This window comes from Cavia porcellus, unplaced genomic scaffold (assembly GCF_034190915.1).
Source record: "Cavia porcellus strain 051 isolate PalLab524CR breed Dunkin Hartley unplaced genomic scaffold, mCavPor4.1 scaffold_1, whole genome shotgun sequence".
NCBI lineage: Eukaryota > Metazoa > Chordata > Mammalia > Rodentia > Caviidae > Cavia > Cavia porcellus.
Window position 1 is genome coordinate 115,389,764 of NW_026947484.1, and position 26,504 is coordinate 115,416,267.

Here is a 26,504-nt window from a genome sequence, read left to right on the forward strand (position 1 = left end):
GAGAATGTAACACGTAACATATTTACTCAAGGAATGGGATGAACACATGTTATCTTTTGAGTACTAGTCTCTAAACACATCTTCCTTCCTTTGCTCTTCTTCCCCTCAGTAGCATGCTTGAAAATGTTTAATAATTGGCTGCCTAAGAGGAAAGTCCTGTTTTGTAGTGTTTACTCTTACTATGGCTGATTTTGAGCTGTCAACGTAATTTTCCTGAAAGTGGAATTAGAAGAGATACATGCACTTGACTGTGAACCACCAGGAGTCAGCTCCAGCACATCACTGCGTTCACTCTCATTAATCAGCAATGAGGCCACTGAATCCTCCCTTAATTCTCCTTGACATCCAACTCTCCTACACTTAACGCCCGACTACATCTGTTCTTCCTTCCACATGATACCTTTTCTCTGGAGGAATCTCTCTTTCCAATGCTGTAGTTTTTCATGGTCTTAGTTATCTGTGGCTGCATGAACCTGATGACCTAACACAACACAAACATATTCTCTTACCCTCTGGAGAACAGAAACCTGAAATCAGTTTTACTGGTTCAAAATTAAGCAAGATCCTGGCTCTAAGATTGAATCTGTCCATTGGCTCTTCTAGTTTCTAGTGACTGCTGACATTTCTAGTTACGTGTCCACATCACTCCAATCTCTGCCCCATGGTCATACAATCTTCCCTTTCTCTATTGGTGTCAGATCTCCCTGTTCCTTTCGCGAGACACTCATGATTGCATATAGGGTATGCCCAGGAAATGCAAGATAATATCCTCATCTCTTAATACTTAATTGCATTTGCAAGGACTCCTTTTCCAGTAAAGTAACATTAGTAGGTTCTAGAGAGCCATTTTTCAGCCTACCACATTTATTATTTAAAGAATGCTTTGTCCTTTCCCATGAGTGTTGGCCACAAATGATGACTGAGCCAGAATGGAGAGATAACCTCATCTCTAGCTCTCACCAGTGCCTAATGCATAGGAGCTATCCTGTGCCTGCCTGACCTTTTACAGTCTGTACTTCAGCCCCTGGAGCTGTCCTCAGCTTGACTGGCCTTGTACAGTTTGTTTGGTTTACCTCTGATGATCTTTCAGCCATTAATAATTCTAATTTTCTGATGACAATCTTTTGACTCATAGTAAACCACAGGTTTGTTTTCCAAAGAAAAACAAACATAGTGTTATTTCAATGGTTAAATAACACACTGGTTATTAATTTGAAAGTTTGCTGTGCGGTAAGCTAATGTGTATGTATGTGTACAGGAGGTGGTAAGGGAGGTGAATGGCCTGACTATTTGCTTTATCAGAAAAGTTCTGAGAGATTATTGCCTGGCTCAGGCTGTCTCCAAGAATGTTGTTTTACTTCTTTAAGGAACAAATATGACAATAAATGTGATATATTTTAAGCTTCATAAATGCAGGGGATAAATGTTATTTTTCTGTGAACCAGTTTTCCCTTTGTTTCTACTGTCTGAGACAAGCAACCCTAAGGGACTGCTGATCAGTGGTAATAAATTATGTCATAGACATACTGTATCTCCTTAGGAGCTAGTTATAATGATCTTACAGGATGTGCATTTATGCATCCACAAGCACATTTCTACCCTTAAATGTGGAAAAACTGGGAAACAGAGGAATATAAAGAACTTAACATGGACTAACCTAGTAAAGATATAATCATTATTGGTAGGTCAGTGTGACTGTTCTATAAGCAGAGCTTTCATGATCGTCCTTATGCAAATTGTTTTTCCATATTTAAGGTCATTTCTTTATATCCACAAATTTCTATAATGATTACGTCCAGCTTAATATTAAAAAAAACTAGATAGCCCAGCACTATTGTTCAACTATTCTTTATTTTATTCCCCAAAGAGAAACATCTGCTACAGCCAGGTTGATTGTCTATTACTTTCTGCATAAGTGAGTTGGTCCTTTAGCTCTAGTCTAGCTCCTCAGTTTCTCAAATGCCCACTCTTCTCAGATTACCAACTCTTCCCCCTCCTTTGAGACCCAGTTCAAGTCTCCTGTTGGGAAAGTCTCCCTCAAAAAGACTCCCACATTTGGGGTCAGTTTTGTGAAGGAAAAGATGATCTGACCCAGAGTCAGAGAGTCTCATGAGATCCTGAGATAACAGTCACTTATTTTCTTTGACTTCTATTTCCTCATTCATAAAACAGGAATTATGAGCCTGACTCAGGCTGTTTCCAAGAATATTATTTTACTTCTTTAAGGAACAAATATGACAATAAGCGAGAAGTATTTTAAGTTTCATAAGTGCAAGGCATAAATGTTATTTTTCTGTGAACTGATTTCCCTTTTCCTGCTATTGCCTATGCTGAATAACTAGTAGCACTAACTATATTGATCTATCCATTGTCCAATAGTGTCACACAGCCTGGAGCTATATTCTTGCTTGATACGTGTTATTGTGTATGAACCTAGCTTGTTCACTGTGGTCTGTGCATACATACTAATGCTCAATTAGGGATTAGGGTTGGGTATGAGGAATAGAGGGGATGGAAACTGTATCTTGCACTTTTTTTTATCTCCCACAACATTCAGCATGTGCTGGACACAGTGAGGGTGCTGAATCAATATCTTACTAGGTGCTTACCTCTGAGCCAATTTAATTCCTATCTTAAAATGTTCAAATTATCATTAAGTTTAAAATTACAAAATGATCTGTATTAATTACAGGGCATTATATATCTCAAAGATATGTTACTGAGACATTGAACAAACTGAAATAAAAACAAAAATGTATGTGTGTGGTAATTTTGCACTAATCTTTTACATGGTTTTCAGAATTATTAAAGAGCAATATACTCACTTTTAAGTTTTGGTCAATTTTTCTTCAAAGTTCTTAATATCTCTCTTGTTATCCCATCAATTTTTAAAAATATAAATAGTAAGGTAAAAGCAAGCTAATTCTGTTCATATAATTTTCAAAGTGGACATTTCAAAAGAAGGCAGGCCAATCGTTTCTAAAATCATACTAAGTTACCAGGAAGCTATGTGATAAAAGTTGGACCAACTTGAAGAAAATGCAATTTCTAGAAACCCAAATTAGCAAACTTGAAATTAAGAACTAAATTTTCAAATTAAGAACTAAATTTCTTTTACTAGGAAACTCCTCATCCTCATATAATCCCCAAATCAATTTAAAATTGTTTTATTTTAAGTGCTTTATTTTTACTCATCAAATGAAGAACACAAGTAAAGCACACAGAACTTGCACAAATTTAGTAGTCTTATTTGCTTAGTAATTCGTTTAAAGATGGTCTTGACTCCTTTCATTTTTCTTGCTTTGGTTGAAATATTTCATTTTAAAGATATGTGCTAAGTGGCGTTTTCCTTATCTTAGTGCAAGGCACCAGAATTGGTCTTTGGAAAGGAATGTGTACTCCAAATTGAGCAGAGTATTCCTTACCTCTCCTTTGATATTTGGCACTGGACCAAGGAATCTAAAATAAGCTGCCTCTAGAATGGAAGTGTCAGCTAAGTGGAAGCAATTTCATTTGCCCCAGAAAGCCACAGAAGTTGTTGAAACACTAAGTAGAGTTCTGGTCAAATTGCTTCCCTCATTAAAGCCAGATTTCAATACTGCTTCTTTCTGCAAGAAACAAAAAACCACCACTTTTCAAAGCTGAAAGAGATGCATCTCCCATAAACTGTTCACCGTGCAGCTCAGGAAATGAAGCGACTCGCCTTTCTGAGTTTTTTCTGCAACTGCAAAATGGGGTTATATTACCCTTTTTGCCCACCTCTCAAAGTGTGAGGATTAAATAAATGGGCTTGTGAAACTGTAAAGTACTCTGTACTATAAGGCACAATTATTTTCTGTCATCACTACAGGTGGTTCTAAAACATGCCTCAAAATGCTTTAACACTCCTTACATCCAGAAATGCCATCCTTTTGAATACAAGGAGCTGACCTTAATGTTTCATTTGTTACCAACAGGAAGTAGCAAACTTCTGAGGCTAAATCATAAAAGGTGATTCAGCTCCTAGCTGATTCTTTTGGGAGAAGCCAGGTACTATTCAGTGTCAAACTATCTTGAGATGGTGTTGGGGAGAAGCCACATGGAGAGGCCACTTGTGGGCCCTCTGATCGGCAGGCGCAACCTCCAAGTCCTTCACAGGCTCCAGAAGTGTAAGTGAATTAGCCTTCATATGATGCCGGGTCCCAAAGCTGAGATACCCAAGGTTCTGAACCTTCTCAGATAATGCTTCGTATGTGTATCGCAGAACACAGACAAACCATCCTTGTTCTACTATTTCTGAATTTCTGACCCGCAGAATCTATAAGCATAGCAGAATGGTTGTGGTTTTTTGCTGTTACATGTATGCTCTTTGTGATGCAGCATTGGTGACTGGAATAGTCACAGTGGATAATGAGAATCGCCACTGCTACAGGAACACCACCAGACACTGTGCGTACTCCATTGCAGACACAGTGGCAAACATGAATTTATCCTATTTCATTTTTACCAGAATTCAGTGAGCGAGCCACTGCAACTGAAGATCAAGGTGCTAATGACTTACATTTCACAGGGAATAAGCAGCAGGGCCAGGGCTAAAAACTCCATTGGACTACAAAGCCTACCCTTAGGCTGCTGCTGACTCCACCCCCTTGGTGACTGACAGCCTGCACTGTCAACACACATACCTCTGGACTCCCAGATCAACTGCCTTTCACATGCCTTCAGTCATTCTGGTTTTCCTGGTTCCTCTCTTTTCCCATTTGCTACAATTCCTTCTTTGAAGAGTTAGGCTTTGAATGTTCTGACCTGTTTGTCTTACACCTAACACAGAGTTGGCCTGGTATCATCAAAAGTTTTCAGACTCTGGCAGCCATTTTGCCTCCCATAAGGATGAAAGAACTGTGCAGCTTTACCTCTGGGGCTCTGGTTTGTTTGGTAAGCTTGGTTAAGCCCATCAGACCTACATTTTTTTTCAGTTACAGGAAAAAAATGTCAATTCACAGAGCAATTCATCCACACATTCTAATCTCAAATGTGCTGCATGAGCACTTTCCTCTGGGCCTCCACAACCATAAACACACTTGTGACAAACTATTTGGAAAATTCCCACATACTGGTATTCTCTGCCAATGCTTGAGGGATACTAGGCTGCTCCAGAAGCCTCCTCTAAATGGGTGTGTGGCTCAGGCTGCTGCCCTGGAAAGGCCTTCCCAACTTCAAAGAAAAACTCCATGCTAGGTTTGACCTAGGTATCCATGAATCCCCTCAACCTGCAAATCCACCCAATGTCCCAGGTAAAGGTTTTGTCCTTGAAGATCACAGGAACAATGCTTATAAACATCTGTTTTCACTTTTCACTTGTACTCCCTGAACAGTACTATCTACACGTCCAGTTTGTCCATCCTCACCAAACCCAAAACCCAGGAGCTTCCTGCTGGCAAGAGGCCAGCCTCTTCAATGATAGCACGCAGAAATTGGGCACTAACTCTTCTACATAAAATTGTCACTGCTAGAGTGTAAAGAAAACTAGCTTACCTTCAATGAAATCCCTCATTTCTCATCCTCTGCCATTGACTGTAATGCCTTTAAAAGGGCCGTGATTCACCGATTAGAATCTCTAGGCTGTGAATGGTCTCCGAGCTCGTCTGTTGGAAGTTAGGAAATTTCTCCTTCCCACGCTACCACCAATTCAAGTATTGAGGCCCCACCACATGCCAGGCATTGAACATACTAAGATGCAGGCTGTTGGGGGAGTCAGAAGCCAGCCTTTTCCCACGAGTCAGTGCAACTCATGGACTGCAGGGGAAGGGAACAAGAAGTCACCAAGAAGCAAGCCCTCCCTGAGAATCGGTGCCATGTGTGGGCTGCTTGGGGGAGAGCCAGATGCCGACCTCTTCCAGTACGTGGGCTGGGAAACAAGAAGAACCCAACCACCACTACCACCACTACCACCCTTCTATAAGCAACCGGCTGATGCAGAGGGGCACAGTCTGTGATGATGGCTAATGCAGTAGAATACAATTTAATGCTTGTAGTGTTTTAGTGTTTCACTGACTTTGCAGGTCTAAAGTCTGATCATCTATTCAGAGCATGGCAATACACCATGTAGCATCTATGGGGGATCTCCTTCTGAGAGTGGTGGCCATTGTTGATTTCCTATCTTCTTGTTTTGAAGCCCTGTATCATTCTCATTGGGCCACTGGGTCAGGTTTTGTTTTCTTTTGTTTGATTTTATTGTATCCAATGGCAAGGGCAGCTATTTCAAAGATAACAAGATATATTTTGGTAGCCATTCTGGATTTAAATTATCTTGTTTTGAAGTCCTTTATTGCATCCATTGTTTTATTTTTATTACTTTTATATATTTTTAAATTTTTACTATGTCTGAAGGTATCTGCAGCTGTTTTGAAGACATCAAGAGGTATTATGGTAACTACTGTTGTTTCATATTGTTTTGAAGTCCTGTGTCACACTGGTTTTTGTGTGTGTGTGTGTGTGTGTGTGTGTGTGTGTGTGTGTGTGTGTTTGGATTGGCTCTGTTGGTTTTATTTTCTTTAAAATAAAAATAAAAAAAATTTGAAGACGCATAAAGAAAATCCTGCCTTCACTCACAGAAAAAAATGTTTTCAATTTCCACTCTTGCATTTCAGGTACAGTATCACACATCAATTAATTGTGAGTTGTTTCACAAATAATTTATTAAAAATAACAGGGGTGCACCTGAAATTAAACTAAATGTTTGGATTTAAAATGCGTGAAATAAGAGTGGATTCGTGGTTACATACAGTGTCATTACTCTTTTGTATTCTGATACATCGCTCCCAGAAGAAAAACTGGGGAGAGGTATCTAAACTGTATTTTCTATAGTTTCCGTTTTAAGTTTTATTTTTACTAGTGCATAATGATTACATTCTTTGTGAGGAGTTGGCACATGTACATACCACATCTTTGATCTGAGCTTTATGAGTGTCATCTTGTCCTGTGTCTCAAATGGAAAAGGCTGAGGACCGCTGAGCCCAGTGAGGGAAGGAGACTGGCCTGACACCCCCAAAACACACCTCCATATCTTTACAAATAAGGAACCTCTTCTAGTTTTTTTCAGAGAAGGACCTAATGGCACCAGAATGCCTTTCAGAGAAGAAGAAAAAGTAATAGGAACTGTTGTCTTTTGACTGTGGCAAGCCTCCATTCATTTAATGTTTTTTAGGAAAAGAACAGTGCATCAGTCAAAGCTGTGACAATACATCTGTTACTATTAATTATATTCTTTGTTTCCTGTCTCACCAATGAATCCATGTGACACAGGAAGTTAATTTCTTCAATAACAATATTATTTTTTCATTTGTAAAGTGCTTTATACTTAAAGGGTACTTTACATTCATTGATTTGTATAGGTTCAACTTTAAGGTCTCCTGAAGTAGTTCTTAACTCTTCTGCAGGAAAAAAAAGAGTATCAGAGGGGTTTTGCTCAAAGTTCATAGCAGGTAAGTGATAGAGCTGGGATGAAACTGTTTATAAACTGTGTTTCTTATATTACACTCAAGTTATACTATATCTGCTTTCTAAGTTAAGGAACAAAGATACGGCTACATCTTCAACACTGACATCTAAAGAGAATGTGGCTATTTTCACACTGATAGATGTGATATCTCAATGCTCATGACAGCCTATTTCTTGATAGTGGAAACACAACAACTTGTCTCTGTATGATCTGTCTTTCCAACTGCCTTTCACCTGCATTTCCTCTGTTTAGATACATGAGACAGTGCCCTTCTCTCTCTCTCTTTCTCTCTCTCTCTCTCTCTCTCTCTCTCTCTCTCTCTCTCTCTCTCTCTCTCACACACACACACACACACACACACACAGAAAGACTATCCCAGACTTGGCACAAGGGAATGCTTCGATATGGAGCTTTAATAAGCAGCCCAAATAAGTGACTTCCTAAGAGCCTATAATTTTTACCCACAATAGTGAGTACTGGCCTAGTATTTACGATCTTTTGCAAGTGGATTTAAGGATACGTACCGTGACATAAATCACAGGAAATGTTGCAGAGGAGAGTGGTAAAAATGGTCCCACAGCTTTGCCCTTCCCCCTAACACATATACCTGGGAGCCCTGCACAACTAGATTAGGCATTACATCTGTGACTAAAGTGCTTCATCCAGGGAGTCACCTTTGGCAAGCAAGAATGTAATATCCACATTATGAGATGGACCACTGCCCTGTCATTTGTTATTTAAAGCCAAGAACTTAAAAAAAAAAAAAAAGCCAAGAACTTTTCGCCTCTCAGTAAAAATATTTCTCAGTCAAAGTGCTTATTGAGCATAAAACTGCATGGGCATTTAAAGGATGATTGTAACACTCCCACAAAGAAATGAATCTTTTGGCTTTGTTAACGTTGAGTCTTGGCTCAAGGTTTAAAAGCTGCATGGAATTCTGTCCTGTCCTTGCAAATGTCTGGAGAACTGCTCAGTCAGCCTTTGGGAAAAAACATGCCTGTGTCCTACTGTATTCCCCCAGCTTTGGTCTTGTCAACACAGACATCACTGAGAGCCTGAATTAAATCTCAGACCTCCTCTGTCCCTGAACATAAAGAATAAGATGCAGAGTCATCAGACAACAAATGACGCCATTCTGGTATTGGTGGGGATGTCACTCCATTTCTGCAGCACTTAATCTTTCTGGAGAGCTTGCATGATATCATCTGGCCCACATAAGACATCTCAGAGGTGAAAATGAGCCAGACTTGCTTTTCAACATTTTTTAGCCAAAGTACCAAAAAAATATATAAAAATACAGAGTTAAGAAGGATGTGTGTCTGTGTATAAGCACAACACATGGGCATATACATGTAAAAGAAAGGAGACATTGAATCATAGGAAAGATAACAACTGATGATAGGGGCTTTTGAGTCATTTCAAGATTTTGTTTCCTATCTCATCTGGAATTTCATTGATTTCAGAGCTCAAATCAAACAGACTGGGAATCCCCACAGGCAGGAGCCAGTTTGTTATTGAAGTTCACATACCCTTGGCAAGAAGAGGGAAAAGCTATGTCCTGAGTTGTATGGACTTGTGGCTGGTATCTGTCTTTATCTAGAGCCCCTGACACTGTCATTGGATTATGGAGAACAAAAATTCACAGAATTGACAATTAGAATTTTAGAACTATGCATAATCTAAAGAGACAGGGCTGGGGATTTAGCTAAACAGCACAGTGCCTACTTGGAAAGCACAAGGTCCCGAGTTCAATACCTGGTATAAAGAGAGAAAAAGACAGACAGACAGACAGACAGACTAAGGTAAGCTGCTTTTTAATTGCCTGTAGTGGTTCAGAATGGTTTTTATTCGTCTTGTGATAGGCCCCAGGAGCATTGGTTCCCTGTCTTCTGAAAAACTATGGCTGACCAAAGTCAGCACAGGGTTGTTCTTGAGGTGTTCACTTCTAGCCCTCTCCTAAGCCATTCTATTTCTTCAGGATGGGTACATTGGGCTCATTATTAACGGAGGGTTAAGTAGTATAGAGTCCCCCTTTATTTAGGAAACTAGCAGCTCATGCTGCAAATTAAAAATCAGCCTGATGGCCAACCTGGAGGGCCACCATGCACGTATACAAGTTATTATAAACCTTATGTTTCACTGTTCCTGCTCCATTAGATCTATTAGGGCTGGGGGTAAAAACTGCTAGAGCAAACTAATACCTTGTGTTGATTTTCCAACTTCAATTGCAATTTTTAGAAAGTACATTTTTTAAAAGTTGTTTTCAAACAGAAACTAAAGAGGCTTTGGCTTTTCAGAGGTAATACATCATTTAGACAGAAGCATATCTGAGTGCATTGTTCCTTCTCCATAAGGTGCACTCCAGGGAATGTATGTATAGCCTCTGAAGAGGATTAGAATGATTCTTGGCACTAAAAATACTCAGAGAATCATGGTTTTGATGATTGGCCCTTGGTATCTCCATGGTGGCTGTGCCAACCACTGTGTAAAAGTCTGTCCCATCTGTGGAGGTACCTGAGCTTATAAAACTTACACTCTAGGTTTCCATAGTTGCTTAGAATGGGAAAGGCAGAGATACTGTGTTGTTCTGGACTGGCCTCTTTGGGGTTGGAAAGGGCTAAGAAAAAATTATTATTGTGTTTTGTGACCTAACTGCAGTTCTAGTTCAGGCCCAGGCAAAATGTCATTTAGGTCTGTTCTGTACTTAGCCTTTGGTTCCTTGTTGAACTGATGAGGAAGACCCTTACTCCTATTTCTTGTTATCATCAGGGATCTGTAGTTTTCTAAAAAGAAAACAGGATCCTGGGGCCCAGGGAAAGAGCCACACCAAGGAAGCAATGAGGCCTATCAATGGCCTCTCTGCTCCTATGGAAGAATGCAGTCTGCAGCAGTTCTGCAAGTTTTTCTTATGCTCATGTTTACATTTGTGCCTCACTGCATTTAGACAGCTGGGGAGGAGGTTGGCCTACCTGCCTAATTCCCAGGATATCTGCACATGGAGAGAAGCAATGACAGTGAAGTAAGTTTGCATGGGCAACAGGGTTAAGAATCTATGCAATTTGATTAACTGTATGATAAACAGCTTACGCTCTCCAGAGAGCACAGTGATTCCTATACTTCTTTCTCTCTTTTCTTCAAGAAGGAGATGAACTCAGAAGGGCTACAGAGAGTATAGACATTCTTCAGAGTTCACTCATTCTGCCTCCAGAGTCATTCTATCATCAACCTCCTAAGCTTTTTGATTTAAGGCCTCTCTTTATGTTTCTTGCATGGCCCAGCCCATGGCTTGCATGAAGCACATACAAGCCTACAAACTCAGATATTCTCCTCCTTGGGGCATCTGCGAGTCTTCCATGCTCTAAAAATGAGGCACCCCGAGAACCTCAAGGCAGAGTAAGACTACATTCTCCTTTGGGAATCTAGTGAAAATGTCTTAAATTCAGACCATGCTAGCATCTATGAGCTGGCCACTCGTTGCTTACCTGAGAAACAGACCTCAAGGAAGAGATTTATATGCAAGTGGTTTATGAGGGTGTGTGCTCAGGAACAACACTTGCACAGGGGTGAGAGAAGGCTCTGACACAGTGTACTGAGCAGGGTACACTGTGCCAGAGGCCTTAGCAGATCCCACTGGAGATCCAGAACTGAGTTGGCTCTTCACATTATCCTGAATGGAGGCAACACATTCTGTACTCTCCAGTCCTATGGTGTTTTTGCCCCTGCAGGGGAAAAACCTTTGGGAAAATCAGGTGTGATGGCCTGTGCCTACAATCCCAACTACTAGGGAGTTAAGCCAACTGGGCTAGTGACACCCTACCTTAAAATAAAGTAAATGGGGCTACGGATGTAGGTCAGTGGTAGAGTACTTGCCTAGCATGCATTAGACCCTGGGTTCAATCTCCAGTAATGCAACAAATGAAACCTTGGAGTAGGCAGCTCCCTTTGGCTGAGGGTACTTCCCAGGGCAGGTCCTGGCCATACTCATCATCAGGGAGTGCCCCTACAACCAGGAGGAGGAATGCTTTGGCTCTGAAGGGAAACCAGAGCAGCATTTCCAAGCACCTGATTATGCCAGAGACCATGGACCAGGGACACGAAGCTGTCCCAGTGGTCCCAGATCCCACTTCTCCTCAGACAGGAGACAGGGTCAGGGTAGAAAAGAAGTTTCTGGAGCTCCACAATGACTGGACAACTACCAACATCAGTTGCAGACTATAAAGCAAACCTGGCTGAAAAGGTGACCTGGCTGTTATCTTAGGAAGAAGTCCAGGTAGCCTTTCCAAAACCTAAGAGATGGTCCAGCATAAGCTAACAATCTGTCTGGGAAACACCTCTAATGAGCCAATTTTAGCATGCTCGAAACCTAAGACACTTTCACTAGACTCCCAAAGGTGACTGTAATCTTATTCTGCTTTATGCTTTGTGACCTAGGTCATTTTTAAAAGCACTGCAGACTCCTAAGGACCTGAAGAGGAGAATATCTGAGAAACATTCTTGAGAGCTGAGAAATGCTGACCAAATCTTGGAACCATGCTTGGCTATTAGAGCTTGCCACACTACTAATTAAGTGTGATTTGGTTCCCTCCTACCTGTTCATCTCCCAGATATCACTGCCACCTACCGTTGTTTTTATTTTTCCATCTCATTTGGAAGGAGGCTATTTTAGTTACCTTTTTCTCATTAATGAGACAAAATAGCTGATACCCAAAGTTAAAGGAGGAAAGGATTATGTAGCTTACAGTTTGTAGGTGTTTCAGTCCATAATTGGCTGGCTCCAAGGCAGGGTAGCACATGGCAGAAGGACAATAGTTTGCAGTGGTGGAAGACAGCTAAAGCATGGGGTGGGGTGGGGTATTAACAGAGTCTTTCTGTCCCTTTATACTCTGTCTAGGATACCAGGATTAAGATAGTGCCAAACTAATCAGTGGACTGATTTACTAACTACACACAGCCTTAATCCCAGCACCAAAACTCTAAATTCAGCCACCTTTGAAAAGCCCACTCCCCCCATGACTGTATAAAGGTTTCAGGAGGACATCTAGACACAAGCCATAACAGCGGAAGAGTGGATGATGGGTGAGGAGAGGTTGTGAAGAAAAGAATGGGAGAAAAGTCCTGCCCACTGTACTTCCCACCCTTCTCAGGCTTAGACAGGAGAGCAGGGGCTATGGGTATGTAAACTAAGGAAGGCAGGAGACCTCCACGCCCAGCCCAGAGCACTTTACCCTGCTCTCCAACACAATTATACAGAATTAGATGTCACCCTAGGCAGTCATTATCCACAAGCTGATGCAACCAGCAGCCTGCAGCACAGTCAGCAGGCCCCTGTCAACAGTGTTTAAAATGTGGCCAAGGGTGAGACATTGCCCCACTGATCTGAAAAGGCTTTCCCCACCAACAAAGAACCATTATGATAACAGGAAGGCGCCAAAAGTTAAGCACAGTATAGACAGGACAGATCTCTCTTTCTCTGCCCTTTATAAAAAGAGAAAGAGGTTTTAGCCCATCAGTGCTTGGCTAATTTCCTAAGCCATGCTAAGCTTAGGGCTCCTCCTCTGCTGGGCACCTAGGAGGGGCAGAAGCAGCTTTCGGCTGAAAAGCTGCCTATTGGGCCACGACAAAGATGGGCTGGCTGTGCATCACCGTGTGGCCTCTGGGAGATCTCTGCAGAAACACAAGACCTAGCCAAGAAAGGTCATGGAGTTTCCACTCTCTGTAACACTCACTCACCACAGGGATTTCACATATCTCTGCTGACCCCAAAGTCAGAGCTGGGCCCAGAGAGCACAGCTAGCCAAAGCCTGCTCAGCGAAGAGGCTAAGTACATGTTGGGCTCATGAGTACTGAAGAGCCAGGCCTGGCTTCCCACTGGGCCCAGCTCTTTGTGCTAAGATTAACTCCTAACTCCTAATGTGTGCCACCCTATCACTAAAGGATCTTATCTTAGGCCAGGTCCAAGTGTGCCTGCTAAAATCTTGGCTGAGCTCTGTTCCTTGACTTTGCTATGAAAGCAGAAGCAGGTGGCAACTCGGACTACCTTAGAAACAGAGGCACTAACTCCATGAGACCCAGCGCTGAGGTCAGTGTGAGCCATCACCTATCCCAACCATTGCAAATCCCTAAGCTCAGGCCCTTTTATAGGTAACCCTAACATTCCCCCAGGCTACCTTCTTGCAGATTCAGCTGAATTCAAAAGAGCTCTAATAATAGTTCATGTTCTTGCTGAGTTGCTATATGCCCATTACCCAGTTCATTGTTGATAATAAAAGCAGGCTCCCTGCTATATTCATTTTCTCCCCTGGTTTCTTCTTACTGGCATAGCTACACAAGAAGCCACTGGAGGATATCTGCTTTTGGGATATGAGGCTCACCCTAAGAACACCCACACCCAGGTCCTGGGTGCTGACTTTGTGCATGAGTTGGAAGCATGATCTCTTCCCAGCTCTGTGTCATACCACAAGAGCAGGACCCATGCTCTCAGTCTCCCAGTGCTCTCCTGAAAGCAGCTCTGTTTCCTCCAAATATTGTCCTGTAGGGTCTTTAAACATTACTGAGGGCTAGGTTGAAGACAAATATGTTTCACTCCCTCTGTTGTCCTTTTCTTACTCTTCTGATGGACAAATCAACAAACAAGAAATGTTTCCACTTCCTTTGCCAAAAATCAAAAACTATATACATCAATTTATGCTAATAAATCCCTGGAAGGGTCACTGGCCCAGCTTTGCTCCTTGCAGCACCATTCATGTGCATGGCAGACACAACTGCTGAGCAACTACTCACCTTCTTACCATGCAACTGGGCCTAGCAATGATGCATGGACTCAAGCAGTAGCAACAGGAGACACAGACAAGTCAGCATGGGCATCAGAAAGAGGCAAATGGTAACACCCTGCTGAGAGCCAGGGCCCAGCAAAGGCAGCCACCCAGAGAGTCTTGCTGTTTAATGACTGTACTTAAAATGACACTCTTTGCCCCTATATGTTGTCACTGTCAGAACAAGCCAGCATCCACCCTTAGCAGGCTGAGTCAGGGTCTGGTGGCTGAGCCAACATCAAGCAGGCCTTGAAGACTGCTGTCCAATTCCAGTTAGGCCGCTGTCCTGCTTGTCACAGAATTTATTTCCCACAGCCCTGCTCTACCTGGAACAGCCTACCCCAGAGCAGCTAAATCTTTCCCCTGGCAATGCCCAAGCCTCAGTACCACTGTTGTCCCACTGTACCCTGTCTAGCGGAACACTGGCCTCTTACCTATGAGCATTTCCCTGGATTTCCAGCATCATCCTCTCCCCTTCTCAGTCCACACACCCTTCCAGAGGCATCTCTTCTCATTATTTTCTATAATGATGAGCCCCAAATATAGACATCACTGATCCTTTAGTCAACTGTCCCATGGATACCTGTACTCAGCAGTTCTCGGTCTCACTGATACTCTCTATCCAGAGAGCTGGTCCTTCTTCTGTGATCCCAGGCTCTATGACTGATACTGCATTCACACAGAGAGCCAAGCCAGAGACATGGGCATGACTCAAGTCCCTCTCCTCTCCCCTGTCCCCAGCTCAGGCAGCAGACCCTATGGAGCACATCTTTCCACGGTCCCTGTCTCTATTAGGGCTACCATCACTATCTGTTTAACAAAGTTACTGCTATAGCCTCTGTCTAGATCCCTCTTTCTCAGCCTCACTGGCAGGAGACAGGACTTCCTGCAACAACGACTCCACCATTGAGCCCTTCTCTCCTTCATACTTGGGGCACTTAGAGTCCTTGCCTTTCACCCTGATATTCATACCTGTCCAGATTCCTGCAGCTTGGGGAACAAGACAGATTCCTTCCTTACTTCAATTTTGGTTTTTAATTGTCCTGTAGACTCTGATTCAATGTCTCTGCACCTAGATGAGAAATGTCCCTTTAGTTTAGGTCTAGACGTATCCTGCAGCCCAGCTGAACCCCAGGTTTCAAACAGAGTCCTCAGGAAAGTTTCTACCTACCTGTAGTACCCCTGTGTGTTCACATCCCAGGGCCACGCAGACACTCATATACAAACCAGGCAGCACTTATCACTGGCTGCCCCTGCTCAGGGGCTGGAGAGTCTCTCTACTTTGTCATGAGCTAGAAGGGACATTCTGGGACTATTCCTAGGTGGGGAGAAGGTGACAGGGCATAGATCAAAAGCCAGAAGGCAGTATTTGCTTTCCCTTGAAATCTCTAGAATACTGAGCAATAACCATGACCAGTGGGTATGACCTGAAAGTGACATTTTCTCATTCGTTAAGTATTTAATATAGTATTTTACAGAAACTGTATAGACCGAGTTAGAGTAGTCAGTTTTAACTAACTAACACTTCCTATTGAGACTACACAAATCTCCCTGCTCTTGGTCATTCTGAATCCATGGAGCCTGGGAGCCATCTCTGTCCTTACCAACTAGCAGCTTTTTCTGTTTAAAAGATTCTGTTGGGTAGAGTTGATAGTGGAAAGTTGCACACATTTAATGTTTACAACTGGATGAGTTTGAAGATATCACCCATGGAACCATCACTACCATCCACCCAAGCCATAAAGCCTTTCTTCTTACCTCCTTTATTATAATTTTGTATGTAAAAAACTTAACATAAGATCTTCCTTCTTAGAAGACTTGAAGTTTGCAATTCAGTATTTTTAGCTATAGGCACTATGCTATAAGTAGTCTCTAGAACTTATTCATCTTGCACAACCAAAATTCTGCATCCTTTGACCACCACCTCACCATTTCCTCTCCCCACAGCCCCTGCAACTACCATTCTGGTCACTTTTATGAGTCTATTTGGTATTTTTAAATGCAGCATCAGTCACAGCGATGCTCAGGACAGAATGAGAGCAGTTAACAGGGGCTCCACTGCAAACACAGTTACTGGGTGGAGGTGGGGCTCTGTCCTCATGAGCTACAACTAGCACTGGTGACCCTTCCAGACTAATCCAGAAACACGCAAGCCCTGAATGATGAGCAGTTTAGGAAAGTGATGATTTGAGACAAATGTATTAGGTGACATTAAGGGGTTGGGGTGTGTATCAGGGTGGGGATGAGAGGGACTACTCCAGACAGCCTCAGAAGTGGTTCTGGTTAACTTTCAGGCTAACTTTCTGCCCTTCCTCCAGACCGAGAGATGAGCATGCGCAGGAACTTTCCAGTCTCATATGTCCTGATGCGTTTTCTTCTGACCACAAGAATGCAAGGCTCTTGCTTGGGCTGCCTGACCTACTGACCTCTGTGCAGAGCCAGGGCTGACTGCAGGCCACACCCTAGCCAAAGCTGAGTCTGTCTGCCTGCCCACACTCAACTCCTCACTCCTCTTTCTTGGAACCCTCTTCAAGTTACTCAGATAACTGCAGTCTCCTTCATTTTGAGAGTACCAGCGCTAATCCTGTCATGATAAACCAATTGTGCTGAATCTTTTTAAGTCTACCTGTTAGAGATTTCCAGGGAATTTATCTAGTGTTTATCTGCTTACCTGGGACCAATTCTCTAAGCTCCCAAAGTAATGGGATCTTTCTTAAGCTTCAAGACACTGAAACAAAGACACTTAACAAAAAGGCTGAGACAGGAATTCATAGTATAACAAAGGCTATGTTGTAGACTGTCAGGAAAAAAATAATTTTAAACAGAATTTATGTAGCCAGGGGGGGTGGAATAAGACAAGTGTCTCAATCCTAAATGGCAAATCTGTGATAGATTGAAATACGACCGCTTTTTCCATTTAACTATCCAACATGTGGCTGTTTTTGAAGCAGTCACTGATTCTGAATCTGATACAAGACTATCAAAACTATTTGAATGATGTGTGCATGCATGCATGCGTGGGCACATGTGTGTGTGTATACAGCCACCCTTAAAGCATTTTAAGCACAAGAAACTGAGAACAGTGTCAGTCCAGGCAGCATAGGACCTGGGCTAAAGAGGGACAAAGTGAGGAGAAGGCGATATCTCTTTGTACAAATTTGTGCTGCTTGGATTTTAAACCTACGACAAAATTCATATAAAGTTGTCTTTACTCTGCTATTTTGAAAAATAAATATAATATCCACAACATTTCTGGAGACAGATCTTATGAAATTAGATAGAGGTTATGAAAGCATGATTTTGTAATTGTGGAAAATATCCTTCTTTAAAGAACTCCACACCTTTGGTTTGTGCTCTGCTTTAGTACAGGCCTTGAGAGGAACAGGGGCATTGTAGGGTTGAGGTACTCCAGCTTGGCTGAGATATACTCCACGAAGGTGCATATGACAGCTGGGCCTGGTGGTGCACACTTGTAATCCTAGCACTCAGGAGGCTGAGGCAGGAGAATCTCTGAATTCAAGGCCAGCCTCAGCTACAGATGAGTTCAAGGTCACCCTGAACTACATTGTGAGACCATATCAAATCTCCACTCAGCCCCTAAACAAGCAAAGTAAGTAAATAAGGAAGTATGACATGCTGGGACTACATGATGAACACATGATGACTTACAAGGCTATAGGACTGAAGTCAATGTCCAGGATAGCAACGAGTGATCCAGTCTGACAAGAGAGGCTCTGCTGGAAAGCCAAGGACCAAGAGAGATAATTCAAGGCCCTGCCCCAAAGGCCAAATGAGGTCTGAGCAATGTGTGTGTATATGTGCGTGCGTGCGTGCGTGCGTGTGTGCGTGTGTGTGTGTGTGTGTGTGTGTACAGCAGCCACAAAAGCAGGTATGCAGAGAGGAGGAAACAAATAGTGTTGCCTATGTCAATGGGTGAGATGAATGACGAGAGGAAACTGTGCCTCAATGAACCAAGAGTGTCAGATAGAAACCTATACGATCCATGGAGGACAAATCGAAGAGCCTTGACTGCTCAGAGCTCAGCTAAAAAGCTGTTTATGGGAGAAGTCAGGAAAAACTCTTCTACCTACATTTTAAAGAGGGGAATGCACTGAATCATGGTACAGTGGGGAATTTAAAACCAGACTTGAAAGTGTGATGTGGTCACCCAGAGGCAGAATGCATAAACAAAATAAAAAGGCACGGTGGGGGTTGGAGAAAAGTTTAATTAAAGAGACAGTAGTGATGAGAGATTTGATTTCAGCCATGCATCCACAGAGCCCCTGAGGGGCAGTGGAGATAGGGTGGCCTCTCAGGAAGGAAGGCTGGCTGGAAGGGATAGGGCCTCTCACTTTCATGGGGATAAGATGTCCGGAAGTCTCCAAGACAAATAGAGCCCTGCATGAGAAATACACAGGGACCCCTCATGCCATAAAATTCTTGCTCTGGTACCCAGCAGGCAGATTCCACAACAGGTCACCCAAGGGGACTACATGGTTTCTAATGAAAGCAATCTCTTTTACACAGAGGCCATCCCCTCAACACCGCTCAAGGATAGCAGGGCAGGCTGAAAAACCTGAGGTCTGAGTGTCGTCACAGTGGTCTCTTATGGCCTATGAGTCCTGGATAGAACAGGCCCTGGAACATCCAATATTCTGCAGGCTGAGGTCAGTGGTCACACTTCCCAGATAAACAAGAGCTCTATAATTTCCTAACCCCGGGGGGTGAGACAGAATGAGTGTCAACCATGTAACTTCCCAAAAAGCACAGCTGGTAAGCACACCCATACCGTTAGGCTGCGACTCCCTGGACTAATTAAAAGGCAGAGCAAGGAGAATGTCCGGATTGCTGCACAAGCATCTCCTGGGAAACATGTTTATGGTTTTTGCAAAACTGGGGCTCACTCTGCACTTCCCAGGGCAGAGCGAGACACAGGTGATTATAGTGTGGTATTAAATGTGCATATATAGATGTGTGTGTGTGTGTGTGTGTGTGTGTATGTGTGCATGTGTGTGTGGGGGACAGGGATAGATAAGAATTCAGGCAGAGAGAATCAATGTATTACAGAAATAGCCAAAGCAACAACAACAGGCAAAGCACTCAAATTATACCCTAAGAGAATTGGTGTGGCCATAAGGAAAAAAACAGTCTCCAACCAAAGCCGGAGTTGTAGCCTTTCAATCTCTGGGAGGTGTTTTCCTCTCTTTCTTTCTAAGTTTAACAAATATTGTTTGAGTTTAAACCTGGCTTAGAACCAAAAGAATAGGCCAAATCAACACTACAGATTTTTTTCTGTTTTGTGAGTGTATAAAAAAGGAAAATTCTTTTAATTCTCTCCTTGAAATAACACTATCAGGTTTGGAGAATTCTGTGGCAAAAAGCCTAAAGCACATTCATATCTCAGATTGGAGTTGCAGAAGGAGCCCAGCTGGCAGGCTGCCTGGGGAGCTCTGCCCACTTTGTGAGCCACCAGAGGAGTTATTTGATGATGGTGTTAGGACTGCAGCTGAGCTGCAGGATGTCAGATAAACTCTAATACCAAGAAAGAAGACAAAGGCAGCATGCTCTCATCTCTTCCCTGGGGAAATCATAGGGGAAGTTAGACTTCATTGTGGGACAGTGATGGATTGCACTGCGTAGACTTAGGAGAAAGGCTCTGGAATGAGATCCTAGAGGAGGGAAGAGTGGATTAACTGTAGGTTAAAGCAGCAAAACAGCTCTTGGAGACATCTAACAGAAGAGCTATGACCTTGACCTATGGAAACTTCCAGAAAGGACTGGAACATTAGCAATGGCAGAGGTAAGACAGGCCACCAGGAGACAGAGTACACGGCAGCTCTGACCCTGGCCTCAGGAAAACATGAAAAGTTGCAAACACATACAAATAAACAGCAACAAAAACCACATGAGAACCCTGAGACTTTGTCGGGTAGCAGATGAGCTGTGTCTTTAGCAGTCTTAGGTTCCAGTGATTCCACAGGGAGGGAAAACAGTGTCAAAAATATCTTTTGTTGTCATCATCTTATCCTTTTCTATATTCTTCAGACAGGCATCAGATAGGGAAGTATTTACATGTACAGGACAGAATTTAACCTGGGGTGTCCTTGTGAACATAAAAGGGGATGGGAATTGCACATCTTCAGACACAAGGAAACTAACAGAAGCTCATAACAGTTTACCCAGACTCCAGTGAGTAGAGCACTAGCCACAGCAGGGGTTACAGGAAAGGGAGGAAGGAGCTATGGGGTTGTACCCTCACCCCACCCCTCATCTCCCAGGGACTTAGAAATTTGTCTATTTTTTTAAAGACACGCTATGTTTCAGGACCACAGACAGCACTGTCTGGTGCTTACACCCCTATTTAGTTCTAGGCCAAGGTCTCTTACACCAGCCCAGGCTTTCAGCGCAAGCTGTGAGGAACTTTCAAGGCTACACAAGAAACTCTGAAGACCACTGCACTACCATTGGCACTGGAATGAGAAAAAGTTTTCTTTTTTCTTTCCTCCGAAGTAAGTTTTCTTTCCTCCGAAGTCTGGCCCTTGGGCTGTACTAATAACGCTAGCTAATGTTCACTGTTCATTTACTATACCTGTGTATTTGTTTCACCCTTATAATAATCCTATGAAATTAATTATAGTATTTTATTGTTGGGGAAAACTGAAAGATAAAGATACCAAAAGAAAGTAAAAGAAAGAAGGATTTAGGGGCTTTTTCTACGTAGCCCAGGCTAGCTCTGAACTTGCAGTGATCCTTCTGGTTCAGCCTCCCAAGTGCTGGCATTACAGGCATGTGTCATCACACCCAGCTAAGTGGCATTTTCTGAGTCACACAGGCAATCTAAATTCCAGAGCCCATTCCTATAGCCACTGTACCATAGCTGTGTTCTTGAGCTGTGTCCTTACCCACTTCCCCTTACCAGAGATTTGTTTCTGCTCTCAGGCAAGCCTGAATTAAATCTTATCCCACTTCCTTACATGAAGATGAGTTCCCACGCCCCTCATCACTTCCTTTTCCAGGCTAACCTGTCTCAGCCTTGTTCTCACAGCCCTCACCACCCTTATCATCACCGAGTCTGTCAATCGTGCCCTTCCATTACTTCTACAGGTATTTCCGGGGTGCCTGTGAGGCCAATGCAGAGAAAACACCATAGTCTCTGCCTCGATGACTTAATGTACTGGGGGATGTGAGAGGCTGGCACATTCAAGGAACTGCAGAATGTTTGGGAAGTGCTGTGACAGGGTGAGCCCAAGGGCAGGGTGTGTATTGGAGGGGAGGTAGATCTTGTAGAGTGTATCTAAAGGAAAGAGTAATTCTGGGAACTCTCAGCGTTTAAAACTGAGATTCATGGTTATACATCAGCAGAAGACAAGAGGTAGACTGGAGAGGTCAGCAGGGCCCAGGTCATAAAGGACTTCGTATGAGGCTGTCTTCTGAGAGGACTGGGGAGCCATGGAGGGATAAAACATGGGAGAGTGACAAGCAAATTTGGATTTTAGGAAAACTGCCTGATTGTACTTTGGAGAGAAGACTGGAGGTAGACATGGGGCTGGAGGCTGGGGATGATAAACACAGCATGCCTCTTCCTTTCCTCATCCCGGGACCTGAGCTTCTGTGACTCTGCCTGTGATGATGACTGTACTGGCATTTGCAGCTCACACTTGTTCCCCATTCAGCGCAGGGGCACGGGACCATTTCCACAGGAGAAAAGGGTCAGGACTTACACTACATCTACCATTGCCACCAATCGTTTTCAATACAGTCTTGTTAATTTCAGTCTCCCTTTTAGGATACAGTTAAAATCCTTGTGAATCTTGATCTAATCCTTCCATTTTTCTTAAGGGGAAATACTAAAAGATTTGCAGAAGGGCACATGGGTATCATCTGTGGTAGAAGCAACAGTGAACCCAGCTTTTCTAACTCCCAAACCAGGCTCACTGGTGTTCTCTGCTTCTTTTAAGAAATTGATCTGTTCATAGGAACTAAAATCAAGATTGAGTGCTAGATTGACAGGTCAGTTGGAAGAACAAGTTTTAACTTACATATGCCAAAAGCAGGGGCCCTACACCCCTTTCTAGTATATCCTTCTGTTGTCTGAAGTGATCCCTGAGTTTAAATGTAGCACCCAGAGGATGGTATTACAATCTTTGGCAGAGGATCATAATAGTTCCAACCCAGTCACTGTGACAATTAACAATGTCGAAAAGATTTTAGAGTATCCCATAAGTGAAAAAAAATTGTACAGACTAATGAATCTCTAACAAAAACTTCTCCATATATTAAAGTGGTTGAGAACTTAAAAGCAGGGGACTTGACAGATGATGGGGGAGGAGAGAAGCCAACAGAAAACACCTCAGGTTGAATTCCAAGAGAAGGAGAGGCCTAATGTGCTGGGACCTAATCTACTTGGTCTCCAGGCAGCTGCTTTTCATAGCCCCGTGACACCTCGCAGCTGGACCCTCCTTGTCAGTGTCTCTCTTAAGCTTCCCCACAGTCCTGGGAATCCATAGCCCTCTGAGCTGGAGCTGCACATCCAGAATCAGTCCATTCCACACCTCCACTGGCTTGGTCCTCTTTTACTTTTCTTTGCTGGTAATGCTTTAAAACAACAACAACCCAGAATAGCCCTCTACTTCTGTTGAACCCCTTTACTCACAGGCTGTCACTGCATCCTGCACTCAAATTCCCATTGCAAGTTCACCCAGGCAGTGCACTCTTCGTAGCCCCTATGCTTAAGCCAAACGCCATAACCAAAACATTAGAGCTGTCAGCTGAGCAGGAATTTTATTGGTGTCTTCAAAATAAGCACATGCAGGACGAGGATTTAGCTCAGCGGTTCAAGCACTTGTTTGGTAAATGCAAGGTTTGATCCCTGGCACCAAAAAAAAAAAAAAAAAAAAAAAAAAAAAAAAAAAGCACACACTTGTCCTCTAGTAACTCCTGATTGGCCAAGCTCCATAAAAGGAGTAAAAGCAACAAAGAGCAATTCCAAAATATGTTCTTAGGGAGAGACTATATAAGCCCTTTATTTACTTTTCACACAACAGGCACAGAAACGTTTTTGAAAAGAAGAGAATAAACCAAATAATGTGCATTTTGCTGTTCCAGCTGGAAAGGAAGTCCCACACAGCCTGGACTGAGACAGTTGCTTGGATCCCACACCCTTTCCTTGCTAACAAATCTCTTCCCTCAAAGCAGTGGCCTGAAGAAATTCTATTCAAGAAACTGTGTGCAACAGTTTCAATAAGCCATCAATAAAACACTTATTTTTTCATGGTACTGGTGATTGAACCCATGGTCTCCACAATGAGCTTCATTCCCAACCTTTTTTTAGCTTGAGATAGTGTTTCCCTAAATTGCTAAGTTGCCCAGGGAGGGTTTGAATCTGCTTTCCTGCCTCAGCCTCCTGAGGTGCTGGGATTACAGGTTTGCACCACCATGTCCAGCTACCAGAATACTTTTAGAGCATTTTCTATAACCTTCTATCTGACTTTTCACACATCCTTGAAAGCTTTGTTGAAATGAAATGTATTTGTGTTCAGCCACTCCAACTGCCACTCTTCCATGCCAGGAAATTCCGAAATGTGGCAACAGATGCCCCTTACAAAAAGTCTCGCCTAGCAGGAAAGAAAAGCTTTGCTAACACTGAGCACTTCAGAGGCTTAAACACAAAGCACATTAAAAGTAACAACTAAAAGAACACTTACTCTTCTCACCTTCCCTACAGACGAGGCAGTCGTCAGAGGAGGAGTGGTCCACCTTAGCGTTTTAGGGTCCTGAGTTTAACCATCCCACAGAACTGTGCAAGCGCTGCGCCCAGGTCCTTCTAAGTTCCACATTCCTCAGTCTCTGCATTATTCTTGCAAAGCCAGCAAACTTACCTAACGACAGTGAGTAGGTGAACCTCTCAGTTCTGATGCTTCAGCTCTTCCAGGGTGAGGAATTTTACAGGAGGATTCTTCGCGGCGCCACCAGCCAGCTCAGCCCAGGCAGCAGTCCCACGCTGCAGCCTCCGGGCTCCCGGGTGCGCGCCTCTTGGGGCAGGCGCACTCCCGACCCCCCTTCTCCACACCTGCCCAGCCCCCGTGGCGGCGGGTGACTTAGACCTTGATGCAGTCAGGTGCAAGGCTTTTGCTGTACGATTGCTTCACACCAGCAGGCTCCGTCTGTCCAGAGCTGGAAGAGGTAGGAGTTTTCTTAGGAGATGAGAATTTAAAAAACAAAAAACAAAATCAGCTTTCTATGTGTGGTTCTGATGCTTACAACATCATCTCTAAGAAGAAATAATTGGAAATAAACTGCCTGTCTGGGGAATGATTTTAGTTTATGATATTTGCATATAAAGGAGTAAGAAAGAGGAGGTTCTGCTGCTAAAAAGGTCTCTCCGATTATGCGGCTGGGTGAATAATAATAAAAGTAGGTTCCAAAGAGTAGTTACAGTAAGATCCAAATCATGTTACTGTGTGCATATACTTAGGAAAAAATGGAAGTGAGTCACAAGAAAAAAATTGGAAGGGGAAACTCAAGAGTAGAGGTGGGATGAGTGATCTCAGTTTTTCTGCATTTTTTTGAATTTTCCATTTTACTTTGTGTACATGCACAGCACTTTTTACAAGGAAGGGGGTTTGGAAAGATTCCTTCCTTGGCTAATGAAAAATATTCTTAACAAGCAGCCAAGAGCTGCCAACAAACCAAAGTGCTCCATCAGCAACCAAGTTCCCACAGATGGTTTTAAAAAGAGAAACTCAATTTCCTAGAAAAATATTTACATGAATTCCACCTAGAAAGAAGGCAACTTCAGAAGGTAGGTTTTGGGACTCCCCCAAATTGAAAAGTATTAACTTACTGCATTTACGATTATATTTGATAGGTTCGAAAATTGCAGCACATGCAAGAGAGTGAAGTAAACCCACAGGCACTCAACGTGAAATTTCATTAATTAACATGGCTAATCCTGTTTTAAGCCTAACCCACTCCCCACTCTCCTCTCACCCCCAAACATTATACCATTCTGTGTGATATGTATCCCTGTCATCAGACTCTTTATTTTTTAATGACTCTGTATTCTTTAAACACTGTGATAGTCATTAAGATGTACCTCTTTAAAAAGTTGTAAATAATGTTATTTTTTCCTTAATTATCCAATATTTAAATTTCTACACAAGATCTGCATATTATATTTAGTTGCTCAATTGTGCCCATTTGAATGTATAGGTTTCTCTCCCTATTTTTCCTTGCATTTTATTTGTTGAAGAAACCAATTGAGTTTCCCATATTCTAGATTTATATACCTATGGTTTTTTAAAAATTTGATTTTGTAATGACAGGGGTTGAACCTAAGGCCTTAGTGCATGCTAGGCAACCACTCCACTATTGTGCTGATCCCTAGTTGACCTGTGGCATTTATTTATTTTTTATTTTTGACATTTTTAAAAACATGCCCTTTTGTCCTTTCTATTTTCCGTAAATTGGTAGGTAGATCTAGACTTGGCCTGACTTGGGTCTAATTCTTCGGCTGTAATACTTCACAGATGGCATTTTATACTACTGTCAGGAAATAGGAAATGTCTTGTGTTTTTCTGTTTGTTATATTAGCTGTCCTTGATGATGATTATGGGTTAAATTTTGTTCCTCAAGGCATGTCGATCTTCTAACTCCCCTGCCCTGTCCCTGTGAGTCTGACCTTATTAGGAAATAGTTTTTTGGAGTTTTTTTGGTTTTTGTTTTTACAGATGTATCAGGTTTAAATGTGATCATGTGGGATTATGGTAGGCCAGAAAGCAGTCCTCATAAGAAGAGGGAAACTTAAACACAGATAAAGAAGACATCGTGCGACAACAGAAGCAGATAGTGGCAAGAGGCATCTAAGTAACAAGCCAAGGAATGCCAAGGATTGCTGGCATACCAGAAGCTGGGAGAGGAAAGAAGAGGCCTGCTCCAGCACTTCAGAGGATCATAGTCCTGCCAGTGACTTGACTTTGCATTTTTAGCTTCCAGAACTGGGATAATAAATTCCCGTCATTTCAAGCCTCCCAGTTTGTATGCATCGTTATAGCAACTCTAAGAAACCAATACCATCATCCTCACCCAGGACAGTCATTGTTTAACAGGGTTTGCAAAATAGTGACATTCTTTGTTATCATCTGGAATACTCCTTATAAAAAGTAACAACCTCTCTTCCACTATTTTGTTATCCTGAAGTTTAATTTAAATGC

The 26,504-nt window shown here is 42.7% G+C and overlaps 1 protein-coding gene and 1 long non-coding RNA gene across 2 annotated transcripts in view; one reads left to right on the forward strand and one right to left on the reverse strand.

Moving 5' to 3' along the window:
* Bcar3 (BCAR3 adaptor protein, NSP family member) overlaps nt 1–24,291 on the reverse strand; it is a 205,806-nt gene extending 181,515 nt beyond the window's left edge. The window contains exon 1 of the mRNA XM_013143004.3: nt 24,171–24,291. The gene's annotated coding sequence lies outside the window, so the exon portion shown is untranslated. The remainder of the gene's footprint in view (nt 1–24,170) is intronic.
* A 57-nt stretch (nt 24,292–24,348) lies between these two features.
* On the forward strand, nt 24,349–26,316 carry LOC134477266 (uncharacterized). Its single transcript, XR_010049185.1, has 2 exons — nt 24,349–24,474; nt 26,022–26,316. It is a non-coding gene; the product is annotated as an uncharacterized LOC134477266 (long non-coding RNA).
* Nucleotides 26,317–26,504: the final 188 nt, after the last annotated feature.